Source organism: Silene latifolia, chromosome 8 (genome assembly GCF_048544455.1).
Source record: "Silene latifolia isolate original U9 population chromosome 8, ASM4854445v1, whole genome shotgun sequence".
NCBI lineage: Eukaryota > Viridiplantae > Streptophyta > Magnoliopsida > Caryophyllales > Caryophyllaceae > Silene > Silene latifolia.
In genome coordinates, this window is record NC_133533.1 from 52405779 (window position 1) to 52426510 (window position 20732).

Sequence of the window (20732 nt, forward strand, 5' to 3'; positions counted from 1 at the left end):
CAAGTAACTTGTGCAACTCCTTAAGAGACACATCCTTGTCTTGCATATTGAAATTCACCCGGAATTGCACATATGCCTTGACCTTAGACAAGGAGTGTAGAATCCTATCTACGATGAGTTCTTTGGGGATTTCAACCTTTTGAATTTTCAAGGTCTCGACAAGCTCCATGAGTTTGAGCACATGAGGGCTAACCTTTTGGCCCTCTTTGAAGTCGAGATCAAAGAATGCCGCGGCCGCCTCATATTGGACGATCCGCGGAGTTTGTGAAAACATGGTCACAAGTTTGGAGTAAATCTCATTAGCATTGCCCATTTTGAAGGCTCTCCTTTGGAGTTCCGCCTCCATCGCAAATATCAATACATTTTTCATTGCGGCGGACTCCTTTTGGTAAGCCTCATAGGCTTCCCTAGTGGCCGCGGTGGACCTAGTGGAGGGTTCGGGTGGAGAGGCCTCGGTAAGGTAACGAAGCTTGTCGTCACCCTCGGCGGCTAATTTGAGTTGGGCATCCCACTCGGAGAAATTTGACCCATTCTTTTCAAGTTTACATCGATCCATAAAGGATCGGAGCCAAGATGAAGTAGCGAGTGGTGTAGCATTAGGAGTTGGTGTTGCCATTTGTTATGAAAAAGAAGTGGTCTACAAAAACAAAATATAAGGAGTAAAACAATTGTCGTTTTAATAATACTCGTAAAAAAGTATGATTTAAACAAGTTTTATGCATTTTTCTAGTGACCTCTACCCAACTAGATAAATGATTCCAAGACCCAAATTCATATTAATTTGGGCACGGTGTGGCCGATGAAACCCTCATCAATATAACTCGGTGGATTAACGTTTTAATCGATTCTACTTTTAGAACTCTTGGTCGACAATATTACATTAACATTTATCTATAGCCCAAAACACATTCAACAAGGGGACGGTGTGGCCGATAAAACCCTTATCGAAAAACTTTTGTTGAGTTCAATCCAAATTTCGAATAAATGTGTCCATGATCCAAACCCATATTAACTTGGGCACGGTGTGGCCGATGAAACCCTCATCAACATGAATTCGGTGGATAGACATTTATCACCCACTTCCCCTACGTAACAAGGTTTGTACCCCGGTGTGGCCGAGTGCACTCCCTCACGAAATAGGTTTTCATGGTTTCTACTATTTGGTAAGGCTGTGTCTCAATTGATTGTTTTAGCGAGAGGTCATGTCAATTTATTATCTATCACGTTTTAAGTGAACTAAAGCGGTGAACTACGATAATTCGAATTGACACGGTCGATAAACTCGATAAAATAACAATGCATGTTTAGTTATGGCGATTTAGCGATGCATGCGACATAAAATAAAATGCAAGCATAAAATAAATAAATCCTAGTATGGCCTTTCCTAAAATAGAAAAACTATTAATCTATTACATATTCGGAAACCAACTCCATTGGTCCCTTGAACTTGGGTTGTGGCACACATCTCGAGGTAACACCGTCTTTATGTATCGCCATTCTTGAAGAAATCCGTCTTTAGGAACTCCGGAATGAATAAAATTACATAATAGATTACATAATTTCCTATTATACATTTGTAACTAAAATAAAATAAATCTATTAAATTACAAAACGGTGATACGAGATCACAATAAAAATTACAACCGAATCGATATTCCCATACATTTCGGGAAATACCAATTAAAAACTATGGCCATACTAAGCAAAATTACATAATTTCAAAATTACATAAATTAAAATTATGACAATCATAAAGAAAAATGCAGCATTATAATATGTATGAACATGCTCAATTTTTTATGCTAAATCGCCTTTTAATTAGCCAATATCGTATATTACTCGGTTTTTACGGATTTGCGTGATTTCAACATTTTATAATCACAAAAATGCATAAACTCATATTTATGCATAAGTTAATTACCCTAACCTCTTAGGACTCAAAATATAGTCTCCACTAGTAATTTGACCATAATTAACTTTTATTTACAAAATTGTTCATAAAAGGACCAAAATTACAAAAATAAGCTATTAAACTTCAAATAAATCCAAAAATTTCAAATAAATTTAAAATTTGAAATTTAAATTCATGAACATTCTGGAAAAATTCCATGACACTCATAATGTTCAAAATCTTAGGTTAAACATTTCGAAATTTTTCCGGAAAAACAATGTTGCGGTTTATCGATATTTAACAAAATAATCATAAAAACATGGAAAAATTATTATCATTAACTTTTCAATTTTAGATCTGAAAAATATAATAAAATGCAACATTAGACGTTTTTCCTAGGTCATAATTATGTTTTATTAATTTTCAACTAATAATGTCACTATTTATGCTATTTTTCTTCAAAAATTCATAAATCATGCTAAAAGACTTCTTTATAGCCAATTATTTTACACACATCTTGTAAAATTGCATGTGACAACATATTAATTTTCTATGACCAGATTCGAAATTTAACTCATATTAACCTATTTTTCTCTTAAATCCGAATTTAATAATGAAAAAAAATCATTTTTCGAGCATAACAAGTCCAAAAATTATGAAAATTTAAAGGTTATCTCAAAATAATATATGTAACAACATATCCAAAAACCAAGTGAAAATTCGAAGTATAGCTATTTTTAGACCAAAAATGACATTTTTACTCATAAAATCACATTTAAATGCCATTATTGTAAATTATGAACAATAAAAATCCGAAAAATTAACCAAAATATCCTAAAACACTTTAGGACCAGAAATATTAACATGCATGTAATAATTTCGTGATATATCATAATAACACAAATTTTACAAGTTTTATTTTGTTATTCATATAACTCGGAAAAACTTTTAACCAATTTGCATGCAAACAACCGTGGCTCTTGATACCGATTGAAGGAAATGTAGATTCATATACATGTTAACATACTCTTATATGTCTAAATAATTTGTCATAAAATTAAAACGGATCTTATGCATGCAAACAATATAATAAAATAGAGGAGAAATCATGTCCTTACATAGTAGATTTCGGCTATTAGGGCACAAGAGAGATCACCTTTCTCTTCTTGTTCTTGAGCTTTTCCAATGGAAGAACAAAGATCTAAGTGTAAGATCTCTCCCTATGCTTTATACCCAAGGCTTCTCTTAATTAAATTAATATTACAAATACTAGTTATAATATTAATCAAGGTAGAAAAATGGAACCAAAATATTTATAAACTCTTATACTATTTCGGTTTTTAGAGAGATAAAAGGGAGGATTTTAATTCTCTCTAAAACTATATTTTTGGATGAGTGAATTAGAATGAATACCCACTAAAACATTTTAGTGTTATTAGGTAAAATTATAAGAAAAACAATGATGGCATTTGCTTCCCCAAAACCGTGTAAGAGGAGAGAAAAATGGGAGCCAATGCATGGAGAAATTGTTCTTCACAAGGAACAATAGGCTTGCATGGCTAGGTTTCCTTTTAATCATTGTGTTTTCCACTAATTATAAACAACTTATAATTAGCTAAAAATCCTTCTTATTTTCGGCCCTTTGCTTAATATGGTGTCCATATTATTTTTGTCAATTGTCTATATGTTACATGTCACATGTCACATATATTTGTTTATGTATTTTTATCATATTAAAAATCAACGTATTAATAAAAATACGTCATATACAAAATCGACTTAGTAATTTCATAATTACTTGTGCCAAAAATTTTACCAATTTATAAATCACAACAGATTGTATTTATAATAATTTATTCAATTCCGATTGTTTCTTTAAACAATTTATTTCATCCGAGTAATGATACAATTCAATTACTCAGACCGTATCTTATTTAATCACATTTCAATATGATACGTAAATTTTACTTCCAAAATCGTCCGTCAATTTTCAAGTAATATAATTAACTCGTAACATTATACGATTAATTAAATAATCAATTAAGAGTATTGCCCTTTAGGTATGACCTAGGGGGTCAACTGATCACCACCGTCACACGACAGTAATGTCAAACTCTAGTCAGCCAATCATTACCGATATATGTTGACCAGTTGACAGTAATAATATTACTTCCCAATTGTATTCATTTTAATGAGACTTAAACATGTGATCATCATGATCAACAGTCGTGATCGCATTATTGTCGGAGGACACATATTCCAACAGATGATACTATAACATTGACTCAAGATAAGAACTCCCAAACCAATGTTATAGATGATGTTACTGTAACATTGAATTCAAATCAAGGTGTTGAGTCCGAAGTTATAATCGGCTCAAATACAAGACCCGAATTGGATTCAGGGGGAACTCTCTCTAATTCCAAACCAAATGGAGTTGGGTCAAGCTCAAATAACGAGGAAGAACCAAGCACTTCGACGAAGTGGAAATACAAGAACTCACACCCCATGGACAATATTCTTGGAAATATTAAGAAGGGTGTTCAAACAAGACGTTCCTTGAACAATTTCTGCTCTTTTTACTCTTTCCTATCCATGATCGAACCAAAGAACATCAATGAAGCTCTTGCTGAATCAGATTGGATTATAGCTATGCAAGAAGAGCTACAGTAGTTCGAAAGAAACAAGGTTTGGCACTTAGTTCCTAGACCAAAAGATCGTACAGTCATTGGAACTCGGTGGGTCTTCAGGAACAAATTAGATGATGCCGGAGTCCTTGTCAGAAACAAAGCAAGATTGGTGGTTCAAGGGTATAATCAACAAGAAGGAATAGATTATGACGAGACTTTCACACCTGTTGCTCGTCTTGAAGCTATTAGACTTCTGATAGCATTCGCCGCACACAAGGGAATGAAGCTCTTCCAAATGGACGTCAAGACGACATTCTTGAATGGATATTTACAAGAGGAAGTCTTCGTTGAACAACCCCCTGGTTTTAAGAATATCAAATTTGAGGATCACGTTTTCAAATTAGATAAAGCCCTATACGGATTGAAGCAAGCACCTAGGGCTTAGTACGACAGATTATCCAAGTTTCTACTTGACAATGGATTCAGTAGAGGATCCGTCGACAAAACCCTATTTCTAAAAACGGAGGGTTCGGACCTTTTGGTTGTTCAAATATACGTCGAGGATATCATCTTTGGATCGACCAACCGAAGCCTATGCAAATATTTTTCTGAGTTGATGACTTCCGAGTTCGAGATGAGTATGATGGGAGAATTGAAATTCTTCCTAGGTCTGCAAATACAACAAACAGATGAAGGCATTAAGATCCATCAACAGAAATATATCAAATAGTTGCTTCGGAAATTTGGAATGGAAAATTCATACGCTATGCCTACACCAATGGTCGAAAACAAGAAATTGACATTGGATGAAAACGGTAAATCAGTTGATGAAACTACTTACCGTGGGATGATTGGGTCACTGTTATATTTGACCGCAAGTAGACCCGATATTATGTTCAGCGTATGCGTTTGTGCGAGATATCAATCATCTCCCAAAGAATCGCATATGGCGGCCGTAAACGGATTTTACGTTATTTGATTGAACGCCAACTTATACCTATGGTATCCAATGGAGTGCAATTTTGATCTAGTCGGTTATTCGAGATCTGCGACTACGCAGATGTTCTCCAGGCGGAAAAGCACGCGGTGTCGCCACGTTTGTCGGACCGTTCATCACGTTGGGTTCGAAGAAACAAAATTCAGTTGCTCTCTCAACTGCTGAAGCCGAATATATTGCTGCAGGACTGGTATGTACTCAACTTTTATGGCTTAAGCAACAATTACGTGATTATGGTGTTGACGTAGGATGTATTCCTATTTTATGTGATAATACTAGTGCGATAATTATTTCTAAAAATCCTGCACAACATTCACGTACCAAACATATTGAAATAAGACACCATTTTATTAGAGACCATGTTGAGAAGGGGAATATAAAACTTGAATTTTGTAGTACTGAAAACAATGGGCAGACATTTTGACAAAATCATTAGCTAGAGAACGATTTGAGACTTTACGGTTGGAAATTGGTTTAATCAGTGGTACCTAAGCTTCTATATTTGTTCAATCTTTTTATGACTGACTAGTTAAGTTAAGATTATATGACTGTGTCCGTATATTGCGTTGCATGAATATTTGCGTTTATAGAAATATTTTTATCATAAGATTCTATTTGCTATTTAGAATTTAATTGATATACAAACTTATTCTTATCACAATAAACAAAACACACCATATATTTATCTTTCCAAAACATAAAAATCTCTCAAATAAGCTCACAAGTACACGGCTCATATTTCCTACATCAAATCAATTTCCTAATTCATGTCTTATCACCATAAATTCCCATACTTATCACTTTCCTATTCCTAATTAAAGACACTTACCATATTTCACCTCCACTTGTTAACCCTAAACCTACACCTATATCTACCCTTGCGTGTTACCCGTCCACCCATCCCCCACTTGCCTACTTTTCTTTCTTCCAAATTTTTACCATCATTACACCTCTTCTCCTTTACTCAAACCATCACCATCATCCCCTTTTTCAATAAATCACTATCATCATGCATGCATCTCATGCAAAAAATACCTGATCCTCAACCCGTCACCACCAAAACCGCCCCTTTCCTAACCAAACATCACCTTTACCACCACATGATTCTCATTCCATGAATCATCCTTCACCTCAACCAAATTCAAACTCGCCCCTGTTTCGTAGTCGGGACGAATCGGTATCCGAAGGCAAAAGACGCCGTCTTTTCAAGGGTAAAAATAAAGTTGTTGTTGATGATAGTGAAGTTGTGGAGGAACCCGAGGTGATAGTTCGGAATGGTGTTGCTCGTACTCTGCTTAGGGATACTTCAAAAGCCGCGACCAAGGAAGGTTTAAATCATGTTCGGCTTACTCATGATGAAAGCATCTTAGTTAATCGAGTTTTGAGGTATTCCATTCATGGCGGTCGGTACTATCCGAAATCTTGGTTGGTTAGTGTACCCGCTCTTGCTTTCTTTGTTAATTTTCTTGATTTTCAAGGGTGGAGTCACATTAGTCAGTTTTCGGGTCCTATTTACCCAGTTGAGGTGGTACAATTCTTTGCTAGTGTCTCAATCAAGAAAGGTGTCTTGCATGCGGTTGTTAATGGAGTTGATGTTACTGTCTCTGTTTTGGATTTTTGCTCTGCTTTTTCGGTTCCCGATGAAGGAATCGAATTAAATCCGAGTCTTGAGTGGTCTAATGTTGTGAGTGAGAACGAGTTGTTAGTGAAGAAGTATTTTGAGGATATGACGGAGGGTGTCAATATCGTGGTTCGTCCTCTCTCGGCTAAGATCAAGTTCCTCTTGAACGTTTTGTGGAACACAGTGGTGCCGAGGAGAGGCGGCCATGATAAGGTGTCGAGTTATGAAGCTATAATGGTTTATTCTGGGTTGGAAGGTCAGAAGGTGAATTTGGGTAGTGTTGTCTTGCATCGTATCATTCAGACTAGTCTTACGGTCACTAAGGATAAGTTGAGCACTACAATCGATTTGCCATATGGTATGTGGATATCTCGTTTGTTGGAAATTAAGCGAGTGGTAGGGCCTGACAGTTACGGTGTTAGTGCTCGGGATTGTATGTGTGACAAGTTGATCAAGCTGATGGGTTTTGTTGTTGATGGACCCGAGTTGCAACTTGCAAAGGATGTTGAGAAAGCCCCGGTGGATTCGGGTTTAGGAGCTATGGAGTCGAAGTTGGAGGGGTTTATAAGTGGTTTAATGGAGAAATTCGAGGAGCATTCGACTAATTTGGCTACGGCATTGTCACGGGTTGGACCAAATCGGTCTTTAGACTCGGGCTTGGATGCTAGTCGGGTGTACTCGTGGATGGTGGATGTAGACAAAAGGTTAGCGGGTTTTGAGAGGGAGTTGAAGGCTATTCGTGGGGAAGTATTCCCACACGGTGATCGTCTCACTTTCCTTACGAGTCAGGGTGGCGCTTTGGTGATGCACGGGAAAGCAATGGCGGGTGATCAAGCTCTCACGTTGGAGGCCACAAAGGCTCTTTCTTTGAAAGTGATTAATTTTGAAAGGAGCATTGGTACTCTTTCGCAGTTGGTTCGGAGCTCGTTTGACCGTCTGGATGCTTTGGAGCACCGCACTAGACCCGACTACGTGAACCCGTATAAGACCCGCAATATCTGATTTCTTCTCCTCCTACCCTCATTAACCCTTACCTTAATTAACTTTTCTTTTTATTTTTCTTAATGGTGTGTTAAACAAACTCTTATTCGGTCCATTTTGGCAATGCACTTGTGGTTATGGCCCAAGTGTTCTATTAGACATGTGTTCATTCGGCCCACTTTGGCGTTAAACATGTTTAATTCTTAGTTTGTATGCTAATTATCTTTTGGATGCTTCTAGTCTTGCGTGTTATTATTATTTCTTATGACGTTTTTATCTCTTGTCTCGTATTATATTATTCTAGTCATTTTTGATTTATTCTTAACTTTTCGATGATGTCAAGAGGGGGAAAAGATCGTCTATAGTAAGCATCTACCTAAGCTTGCTCCTTGTCAAGACCAATTGTCTCTTAAAGTCCTTAAAGTTTCGATTTTTGAAAAATTGTCTTGATCTTGCGTTAATCTCTATTATCAAGATAACGGTATTATATTGAGGGGGAACTTTTTAATTAGTCACAATTTTAGGAGACTTGCCATCATCAAAAGGGGGGAATTTGTTGGACCATATAGCTTATATATTTATGTTTTGATGATGTCAAGGTGTTTTACATTTTATATACTTGTTACGTGTAATCGTTTGTTAAGTATCTTAGAACTAACCTATTACGAGCAACAAAGAGGATTGTGACAATTGCATGAGAAGTTCAAGCCTTCGTTCAAGATCAAACAATTCAGATTCATTCAAGTATCATGTGAAGACGAAGTTCGTTTAAAGATTAAACAAGCTTGGATGATGACGTAGCCTATACTCGAAGATCTCCTTGAAGATTAGAATAGTATAGGTGATTATCTCATAATGGTAATCAAGAATGAGTTTCTTGATTAGTAAAGTTATAGCTTTGCAGCTATAACCTTACTAGTAAAAGAGCTCAATGTTATAGCTCTTCTACTATAATATTGAAATGCTGAGTTTTTATACACGACTTATAAATGTTTCGAAAATTGTTTTATAATTGTTTAAAGTTTATCTTAAATGTTTTAATGAAAGTATTTATTTAATAAAGCCCGGTTTAGTGAGGAGTCTGGTTTTATGGTAAGCGTTAATTGGTGGTTATGTTGGATAAACTTATGAGTTGGACTTTACTACTAATTAGGGTTTTCATATAGGCTCTCCTAAAACCTAAATTCTAATTATATATTAAGATTAGGGTTTGCATGATTCACGAGCTTATGAGCCGTGATATGTCGTGTTGCCTAAGAGATATTAGGTAAAGATTTTATTCTATAATAAGATCTTTACATATCTTATATATCTTACTTAATATATTTGTTTATGGTGAAAGATATTCTTGATTTAGGAAATCTTATCATAATCTTAGAATTTATAGTAAAGATAATATTTAGAAAGATTATATTCTATCTTTTAGAATATTCTTTATTATCTTTTAAGGCTTTTAGGAAAGAGATAATAAGAAGATATAATTTGTAATTATATCTTATTATTTCGGCTATTAGGGTTTGTGTAGAAACCGTGTAGCCTACCTCTTCTTTGCCTATAAATACTTTGCTATTTACAACATCTAAGATAGTGACCTGAAGCATAAAAATTGTTTTCATATTTAAAAAGCAAACCGTGTGTTTTAAGCAGAAAAAACCGATTTGCAATTTTGAAAGGTCGTGTGTCACAAAACTCGCATACTCGTTCTTCGTTTATCGTTATAAGATAATAGTGCTTAGTTGAATTCTTAACTTGTTCATTAACGTGAACCTTTGTTAGAATCATTAGTGCTTTCTTATTAGCGTAAGTTAGTCACTCGAGTATTTAACGGTACTCATTTAGTTACAGCTAGAGTTAGTTGTACGAGTTGGGTTAGTAAATTTGTAATCAGTAGAAAGGTACTAAATTTATTAATCGAGAATAATGGACGTAGGTTTCGACTTGTGAAACTGAACCACTTCAAAAATCCGTGTGTCTCTTCTTCTTTCGTTTGTTTCGTTTATTTTGCTTACAATCGTTAGTTGATTAGTTAAAGTTTAACCAATAAACTTTAAATAATCAATTACATACGCACAATCGAAAAAGCTTTAAAAAGTTTTAAATCCTCAATTCACCCCCCTCTTGAGTATTTTGGATCAATAGACTCTTCATCCTCAAATGCTAACATATCTCCCTGACTCATTGCCTTGACCTCCTTCGCAACAACTTCCATGGATTTTCCAAGGCTTTTGCCCAGCACACTACGATGAAAAAAGGTAGCATTATCAACAAATCAACATAACAAGTAGTATGTGATACACCCAACTACTTGACGGAAGAATCCACTCGGAATACCTGAAATCAGGCTCAGCACAAAGGGAAGCATATTTCAGAGGATTATTCCAGGGGACAAGTGACCTTATAATCAGCTCTTCAAGAACATACTGCAATTTATATGATTATAAGAATGCATTTCGTAATGTAAAGATTTACTTGAGAGGAATTAGAATATGAGCATGACAAAGGCACAACTTACCACACCCTTTATAGTAATATAAAACACACACAAAAAATTGATCCCGAAGCCCACATGGTATGCATCTCAAAAGCATTCACCTCCCAGAACTACATTGACATTCAAGATAGGACTAGCATTGAAGTTAGTAGGGTCTAGAGGGCTAATCAATATAAATATTTAGGCAAACTCAGAATTCAAGTATCTGAAAAGTCAGCAAAACTAGGGCCAGTATCAGTTTAATGGGTAATTCTAAGTTGCGACAAGTTATGACAATAAGGTATTTTACCCTTTTTGGCGCCGATGAAAACCTTGATGAGATTAACATAGCTGATTGATCGAGACCTCCATAACTAGTAATACTAATCAAAAGTGCTTCCAATACCGGACAACACTCAAGGTGAATACTAATCAACAGTCAAAAATAGTGAAGTGAAAAAAAATAGAGAAAACGTCAATCTCCAAGATGCCTCCTATTTATAATCATAGAATCACATCACCTTAGACTAATCTTTTGATTAAATATGGTCTCGTAAAAAGAATAGATTGCAAACCATCCATCTTCCATATACGCTATTCCAAAAGCTTATTGCAGGTGCCAACGCCAACAGCTGCAGCAAGATGCCATGCCGCGTGTAGGTATGGAGTATCAAGGAAAACATCATTAGCAACAAACAATGCACCACCTAACAATGGCGATGCTTTGTGTATATTATGTGCCATTCTTAGCTCTGGGTCTTTTACTGCTCTCTTTGCAAATGCTACCTGCAAATATTATACGATTTATTCTTGAACAAACTTGACAGAAACTGCACAAACCAATCATTCAGACACTGCCATAGAAGCTGTACTTAACAGAGGCCACAAGGGAAGTCCCCAAGAATTAGATACTTAGTAATTACTAATGTCAGAGACACATAACTACAACTTGACAATAGGCATTAGGCTCCTCAACAAGTACAGGAATCTCACTCAAAACCATAAAGTCCTAAGTTTAAGCGTTCCAAGTCAATTTTTTAGTGGACTTTCCTTTTGGAGAAACCAATATCTTCAAAAAATTATAAAAACAAATTTATCACTTCATGCATTCAAAACGCTCAAAAAAATATGGCATCCTATTATATCTTTTTGGTGAAATGTGAAATATATTATAATAATAAAGAGTTTAAGATTACAAGTTCACCAAGTACATCATAACAATTTACCATAACCTACTAGCATACACGATCAAATCATACTAGTCCATGGTAACCAATTCATTTGTTGAAGTCTAGTCCCCCAAGTAATACAATGACCACGCATCTGGACATCTTTCTTCACCCTCGCAACAATTACCTCAGGTCTAGGTACCAAAAGATCAATCCTGCTAAGGTTGCGTACTTGCCATATGTGATACACCATTGCAATTAGAGCAGCAAATACAATGTATTTCTTCATCAAAGATCTGCAGCGCCACTGTAAACTCCATCCCAGGATATTATCAACAGGCATATTAATCCCTAGCCAGTGCTTCAGCAAACACCAGCACCTGGCACTGAAGACACATTCATATAATATGTGTTGATGCGTCTCAGTGTGAGCCAAACACAATTCACAATGATCATCAGAGATGACTCCAAACTGCAACAATCTATCCTTTGTCAGGAGCCGTTGTTGGATAGCTAGCCACCCAATGAACGAGTGCTTAGGTAAATTAATTTTATTCCAAATCAGAGGAAGCCAACTCACCTTTTCCTGAGGACCTTGCAGCCAATGGTACCCATGAGCAACAGAATAAGCATGTTGCTCAGTCCACTCCCCTGCATAGTACCCTTCCTTCAATTTTTCCTTAGTTTTACAGATCATACGCCAAGACCAACTAGACTGAACAGGGGGAATGTAAAAAAGACAGTCCTGACCCTTAATGTAAATATGATTAACCCACTTGATCCACATATGATCAGCCTTAGAGACTAACCACCAAACAAATTTACCCATCATAGCCATGTTCCACTTCCTGCAATGAACAATTCCCAGTCCACCATACTTCTTATCACAGCATACTTTTTCCCAAGCAACATTAGGAATTTTGTGGAACTGCTCAGATCCTCCCCACAAGTAATTCCTGCAAATCCTCTCTATTCTATCAAGTACAGTCACAGGAATAAGGAAAATGCGAGCCCAGAAAGTATGTAATTGAGTCAAAACAGCCTGAACAAGGACCAATCTCCCAGTATAGCTGAGTTTCCTGGCCCCCCACCCTCTGATTCTTAACACCACTTTCTCTACAAGTCTAGAGCAATCACCAATGGCCATCCTTTTATGAGAAATGGGTATCCCTAAATACCTAAAAGGAAGCTGCCCTTCTCTGAACCCAGATATGTTCAGAATGTGGTGAACCTCCTCAGCTCTCACCCCATTAAAATAGATGTCAGATTTCTCACAATTCATCACCAAACCAGAAGCCTGTGAAAATGTAGCAAAGGCTCTCAACATCACAATTATAGAACCTCTATCCCCCCTACAGAACATTAGGAGATCATCAGCAAAGCACAAATGAGTCAACCTAAGGGGTCTACAGAGAGGATGATAACTAAAATCCATGGTAGAAGTCACCTCAGCAAGCATTCTGCTTAAGTACTCCATACAAAGAGTAAATAACAGGGGAGACATAGGATCTCCTTGTCTAATCCCTCTTTTGCCTTGGAAGTACCCAAAACTATTGCCATTAAGAGATAAAGTAAACCAGGGTGTAGAAATGCATTCCATTATCCAAAGAATAAATCTCCTAGGAAATCTCAGAGCCCTCATCATTTGCTTAATAAACTCCCACTCAATGGAGTCATAAGCTTTCTTCAAATCAATTTTCATAAGACACCTAGGGGAGCAAGACTTCCTCTTATACAGTCTCACCAAATCTTGGCATATAAGTATGTTATCCACTATATCTCTTCCTTTAATAAAAGCACTTTGGTTCTCACTAACAATACTTGGCAAAACTCTAGCCAACCTATTGCAAATAACCTTAGAAATGACCTTATAGATCACATTGCAGCAAGCAATGGGTCTGAAATCTGCTACATTCTCAGGCCTAACTTTCTTGGGTATCAAGGTAAGAGTAGTTGCATTAGCCTGTTTAAGCAGCCTACCAGAGTGAAAAAATTCCTGAACTGCCTCAATTAGATCATTCCCCACCACATCAGAAGCATCTTTAAAAAACTGGGAAGTGTACCCATCAGGCCCAGGCGCCTTATTAGGAGGGATGGCAGCTAAAGCTTCCTTGATCTCACTGGAAGTGACCTCAGCAGTAAGTAAATTCCCCTGATCCACACTAATAACAGAGCCCTTCCTAACAGTTGGGACATGAACCCTAGTCACAGGTGTGCAGGCCCCTAACAGCTTCTGGTAATACTGTATAAAGGCCTCCTCAATCTCCATTGCAGTAGAGGCCAACTTACCATCCATATCTTTGATGGCTAGAATCTTATTTTGCATTCTCCTTGCCTTGATTGCACTATGGAAAAATTTGGTGTTTCCATCTCCCTCAGACAGCCACTGTATTTTAGCTTTTTGAGCAAGGAAACTCCTTTTAGCCTCAGCCCTTTCTTTATAAATAACAGCTGCTGCCTGAGCTTCCTTCTGAAGAATGATGTTCCTAGGATCCAGCTGCAACTTGATCTGAGCATCATGGAGAAGTACTTGAGCCAGTCTAGCAGTAGTCTCTATCTGAGCATAATTAGCACCATTTAGCTCCTTCAATGGTCTCTTCAACAATTTCAGTTTCTTGACAAACTGGAAAATCTTATGGCCAGGAATATTAGTTTCCCAAACAGACTGAACTATCTTGAGAAACTCAGGGTCCTTACCCCACATATTGAAATATTTAAAATTCCCTCTCTTCCTTACCCCATCAGGTTTCATGACCATAGTGCACGGGCAATGATCAAAAAGGCCTTCAGGGTGGAACATAGTCAGAGTGTCAGGGTATTTGATTAACCAATCATCATTGACCATGGCTCTATCAATCCTGCTAAACACCAGATCCCCCACCTCCTGCTTATTATTCCAGGTAAAAAAAAGCTCTATGGGCAGGGATGTCCCCTATACCACAAGCATCCACACAGTCCTGAAAATCCCTCATCTCTGCAGCAGAAATCTCAGAACCAATCCGCTCACCCATTGCTAGGACACTATTGAAATCCCCCATAACCACCCACGGGCCAGCCACCACCTGATGCATCAACTGAAGGGACTGCCACAGTGGTAATCTATCAGCAACCCTATTAAAGCCATAAACCACAGAGGTCCACCATATATCCCCAGTAGGAAGAAAAGTGACTCTAGCATTAATAACTTGAGCTTCAGAACTCAGGATATCCACCTTATAGTTAGTATCATCCCAAATAATCCAAATTCTCCCTCCATCATGACTACTAATATTATTAACCATAGCCCATTCATTACCAATGCCTTGGTGAACTTTATTAATAGCAGGTAATCTAACTCTAGTCTCTAATAAACCAAAGAAACCTACATTATTATTATGCAAAAACCACCTAATGTCCTTTTGCTTATTCTCATTATTCATACCTCGAACGTTCCAGAACCCAATGCTACCCATTTTCCAGCAAAGGATGTTCCCCAGACATGTCCTCCTCAAGCACCCTCCTATAGTGGACAGAATGCTCAAGGACCTCCATAAAAGGTCTCCTACCAGCTCCATGTTGAGTCTCCTGCCTGGACATTCTAGTGAGAATTCGAGCAGAAGATAAAGGAGTGAAAGGGCATGGTATAGGAGTAACCATCCCCCTTGCATACCCCCTACCAACAGGCTGAGTCTGGACCATAGGAAAGTTTGGCCCAGGAATCATAGGCACCACAGGAGGTGCAGGCTCAGCAGGTTGTTGGGTCTGCCTCTTAGGAACCCAAACTTGCCTCACCTTCTGTTGTCGAGGCTCCTGCTTCTTCCTACAGTCTCTCTGTATATGCCCTAAACCATTGCATCCAGCACACAGTACAGTTTCCATTCATAATAGACTATCTGCCTGTGCATAACATCCATCTCATCAGCAAACTCTATGACGTCAGGAAAATTTCCCCCCATCTTGACCTCAATCATCACTCTAGCATGTCCAATGAAAGTTTTTAGCTGGGTATTACTATCAACCCTCACTGGCTTCCCTACCAGACTAGCAATTTTCATCAGAGCATTACCCCAAAATTTCAGCGGCAAACCATAGAACCTGATCCAGATAGGCACCATGTCCACAGTTTCCCTGACCAATTTCGAGGTAGGGGTCCATTCCTTAACTACCACAGGTTTGTTATCAAAAAACACAGGACCTGCTTGTAACACACGCAACTTCATGGCTTCAGTTTTGAAACGAACGAGGAAAATACCATTAGAATGGAATGAGATTTTTTCATACTCAGTATATCCCCATACCCGTTTAACAAAACCCTCAACCACTTTAAACGGCGGATTTGAACCCAGCACGTAATAGTACACTGCAGTAGACCAATACGCAAGTTCATTCTCAACATCATCACTAGTTAGTTGAAGAGGTCTTACCCTTGACGATTCAGACTCTTGGGAATGGTGAGAAACCTCCGTCCAGTCGCTACCATCATCGGATTCCTCCTCAACGATCGAACTCATTCTATTACTAAGGGAGAATGGTCGGATTTCATCTTCAGAAACATGAGCGTGTTCCCCGCACTGAATATCAGCAGGAAGAACATCATCGTCATGAACCAAAGATTGAAATCGCGAACCACTAGCATTATTATGTGGCGTATTACTAGTTTTTTTTGGATTTTGATGAATTATTATGTGATATTACTCTAATTACTCTATTATATTTGGGATTATTCCTCTTTTGTCGAGCCATTGCAGTAAAAAAATTAGAAGAACCCTAAATCGTAATCTCTCTCTAATCGCATTCCTCTCTCTAATCGCATCCTATTATATCTACATTGTCAGTTGTCAATATAAGCACCAAGATGAGAGTTGCGATTTGAAGCAAATACAAATAATGACGGTTCAATTTGAAGGAACCAGCAACTCCTAGAATGATCTCAAAAATCAAATTACATGGAAGTTGCAAAACATTGGAATTAACGTCGGTTTGGAGTTTAGAGTATTTGCACAAAATTGGAATTACGCTGAAATTAGCAGATCTAATTTTCACCTAACCCTAATTCAAATTAAACAATAACCCTAAAATATTTGAAGGAATTCAGATCGGTAAGAAAACTAATACCTAGGATGAAGTGGCTGGGATTGAAAATGGACGGGTTGAAAGCATCGTCGGTGTTGATGGAAGAACATCGCCGGAGTACGAGCGATCACGGACAAGGGGCGAGACCGCACTAGATTGAAAGAAAGCGATAGAAGCGATATGTGTTTCAAAGAAAGCCCTTGATCAAGTGTGAACCGGAAGTTTGATTGTATATAGGGATTTACAAATTAAAAAATAGAACGGTTGATAAAGAGTGACCGTGCTCTTTGTTTTTCAAGGAGAATGGTTATAGATACTAACCGGTCTCTTATTTCTTTTAAGACGGTTGGTCAAATATAACCGTTCTCTTTTTTAATTTACAAGAACAGTTCTAACAAACAACCGTTCTCTTTTGGAGTCGTATATGCCCGCCAAACTAAAAATAAGAAAGACACCGGTTCAGCTATCAACCGTTCTCTTAGATGCGTTCTCGTAGCCTTACATTGTAGTAGTGCTATCATAGTAATTCCACTTTCATCAATATGAACAACCTATTCAACCTATTTGATATTAAATAGATATGAAAGAACTTATCATCATAAGGCTCTCGACTCTATGCCAATATACTCTCAAATTTACCACATAGATTTGGAAATCTAGAATACATTACACCTTTTTCTAGTCTCCCAATCACTCTTCCACAGAGGAGAGCATTGGTACTATATTCTCAATGAGTAATACGTTATCAACATATAAGACATGGGAAAAATGATTCTGGCTCCCTCTTAACTTCATGTATAAATATGATTCTTCAATCATGTGAATGAAACCATTCTCAATTATCACATGAACGAAAAGTATCATTATTATAATCCTTTGATGCTTTCTTAAGACCATTCTAGGATCGCTTAAGTAAGCTTTGCATAATATGTTAAGATTTTTAGAACTTTATTTAAGGTTTTGTGTTCCGTACACATCCTTCTCTAAATTCCCATTTTAGAAAAACAAATCTTTAATATCATTTGCCATTCTTCATCAAAATGAAATGTGGCAATTCCTAACATGATTTATCTTGATTAACATCTTCATGTCGATCTATGCTTTTAGGTACTCTAAAGCTCTATTTATTTTAAGGAGACTATCGCCTTAAAGTAAATCTACTCTTGAGTATAAAATTTTTGATTGTAATGCTATGGCTATTATGCAATAAAGTCGATTTGAGACTACTCGCAATTGATCGTTCAATAGGTCATAATTCCATTACTTTCGAAAAGTAACATATTAACAATAAGACATGTGTACTTTACTCCTACTCTATCTTAATAGATTATAGTTCCATTACTTTTAAAAAGTAACACAATGACTATAAGACATGTTTGTGACGATCTACTCCCAGTCTATCTCTTAGAAATACTACTATCTTCTTAAGAAATAGCTTTGTGAGCCACAAACATATATGGTGAAGTAATACTAGTTCGTCTAGACTAACGTGTTATCTCATAAATAGACCGGCTCTATTATGGCAGTTTTATTCACGTAATATGCGAGTCTGATCCATGTCATTTGTTAAATAGACTTGCTATTTTAGGTATCTCAAGGCTGACCCTCCAGATTAAATAAACATCCCCAAAAGTGAGTTCAACAACTCAACCTGACTCATATTAGTTTGATCTTATAGGTAGTGACATAAGGTCATAATCCATAAGTGAGAATAAAATTCATAACTTAGATATTAGCTACCACGATCGGATCGTAATGTTTTAGTTCTTTTGTTCAATTGGTTCTCTACTTGATTTAGAAATTCTTTAAATTTCTCAAATGCTTCACTTTATATTTGATTAAGTAAACATACCCATACCTACTTAAATCATTAAGTGACAAAGTAGTCATGATTTCCCCTTGCGTTGATACTCATTGGACCACATACATTGGTATGTATTAGTCCCAATAAATCACATGCTTGTGTCCCTTTATCGCTAAAGGGAGTACGAGTCATTTTGCGAAGATTCGCATATTTCATACAACGATTGAAAATCCAATGGTCCAATAAATCCAGTCAACACTAGCCTTTTAATGCGTTTCTCATTTATGTGACCTAATCGAAAAATGCCAAATGTACAAATCATTTGGATCACTTGTTATGAGTCTTTTGGATTGTATGTTATAGATATGTTTAGTTGAGCTGGAGGTGTCTAAAACATAAATACCATTTATAAAAGTGGCTTGGCTCATGGTCAAGTCATATTCAACAAAATACAACGATTAGTTTTGATGGCAAAAAGAATAATCCTTCCATGTCTAACATAGAAATAATGTTTTTTAGACAAAGTGGGTACATAATAATAATTATGTAAGTACAACTCAAAGTTATTAGCTAAAACAAGTATATAAGTCCATCTTGAAGTGGCGGCTACCCTAGCTCCATTTCCTAGTCGGAGATCTATATCACCCTTGTTTAGCTTTTCCACGCTTCCAATCCCCTGTAAATGATTACAAAGGTGAAGAACCACAACCGGTATCCAATACCCACGTTGAGGTAGAATTATAATTTATATCAATAACAAAGATTTCGGAAGAAATAGTACCAAGTGGAGTGACAAGTCCAACATTGATATCTTACAAATACTTGGGGCAATTACGCTTCTAATGGCCCATGACATTACAATAATGACATTCGTCGTAGGATTGGTCACCCTTCTTGGTTTTGGTTATGGTAATCTCATATCTACTTCCAATCCATTATCGGGTTTGGGTTTCTTACCCTTCTTTGTCTTTCTTTATTAATACCATTATTCCTTTTAGTTGCAAGGACATTCTTGCTAGAACTCTTACTCAATATGATATTTCTCCTTGCTTCTACAAACAAGGATGCCTTGGAATTTGTGAGATTCTCTTCACAAGGTTCTCTTACCAAGGAGGTGGGTATGAATATGGGAGTGGGAGTTGTGTAAGTGGTAAGGTAACAAAGATTTTCATCCTTACCAATGCCAAAGCGTAGTTCTCTAGTCGTGTCATTGTCATACAAAGAGCATTTTTCATTGAATGATTGGAGCCTTGAATTAATGGTGATCGGTGTAAAAGTATTAGATGAATCCGTTACGGATAAATAACTATAACAACGGAGACGAAGGAAACAATTAACATTTATCATTATAATACTCATAAATACAAGTATTGCATTCATATAGTGACCTCTACCCAACTACAATAAATGATTCTGAGATCCAAAATTCATATTAACTTGGATGTGGGCCTACGGACCCTCTACATCTTTACTAATATAACTTGGTGGGTTAACCCTCTTAACCGATTCTACATTTAGACCTCTTGGTCGATGAATTTACGTTAATTTCATCTTTAGCCCGAACCTATTGCGGCTACGATCGCAAAATACCTTTGTTGAGATCAACCAAACTTTCGAAGTGTAATAACTACTTATTACCCCACTTATCCAATGTCAATAGAAGCACCCCAAAAAATCGTATTGTACCCCTTATGAAATTGAGATTCATGGGCTCCTACTATTTGGTAAGGCTAAGTCTCAATCTTTTAAAAGTAAAGGTCTTGTCAATTTATTATCTATCAATTTTAAGTGTGCTAAAAGTTGAATTTTCGATAATTATAATTGACACGGTCGAATAAACGATATGATAAGCGTGTGTTGTTATAGCGATTTGGCAATGAATGCAACATATTAAAAGAAATGCAAAGCAAAATAACAAATTTCTAGTATGACCTTCCTAAAATAGAAAATCAAATAATCTATTACATAATCGGAAACCAACTCCTTTGGTCCCTTTAATCTTCAAGTGGCACGCCTCCCTAGAACACGGTCTTCGTCGGAACGCCTTTCCGAATGGCACCGTCTTGAAGAAACTCCGGAATTAAAAATAATAATAAAAATACATAGCTATTCCTATT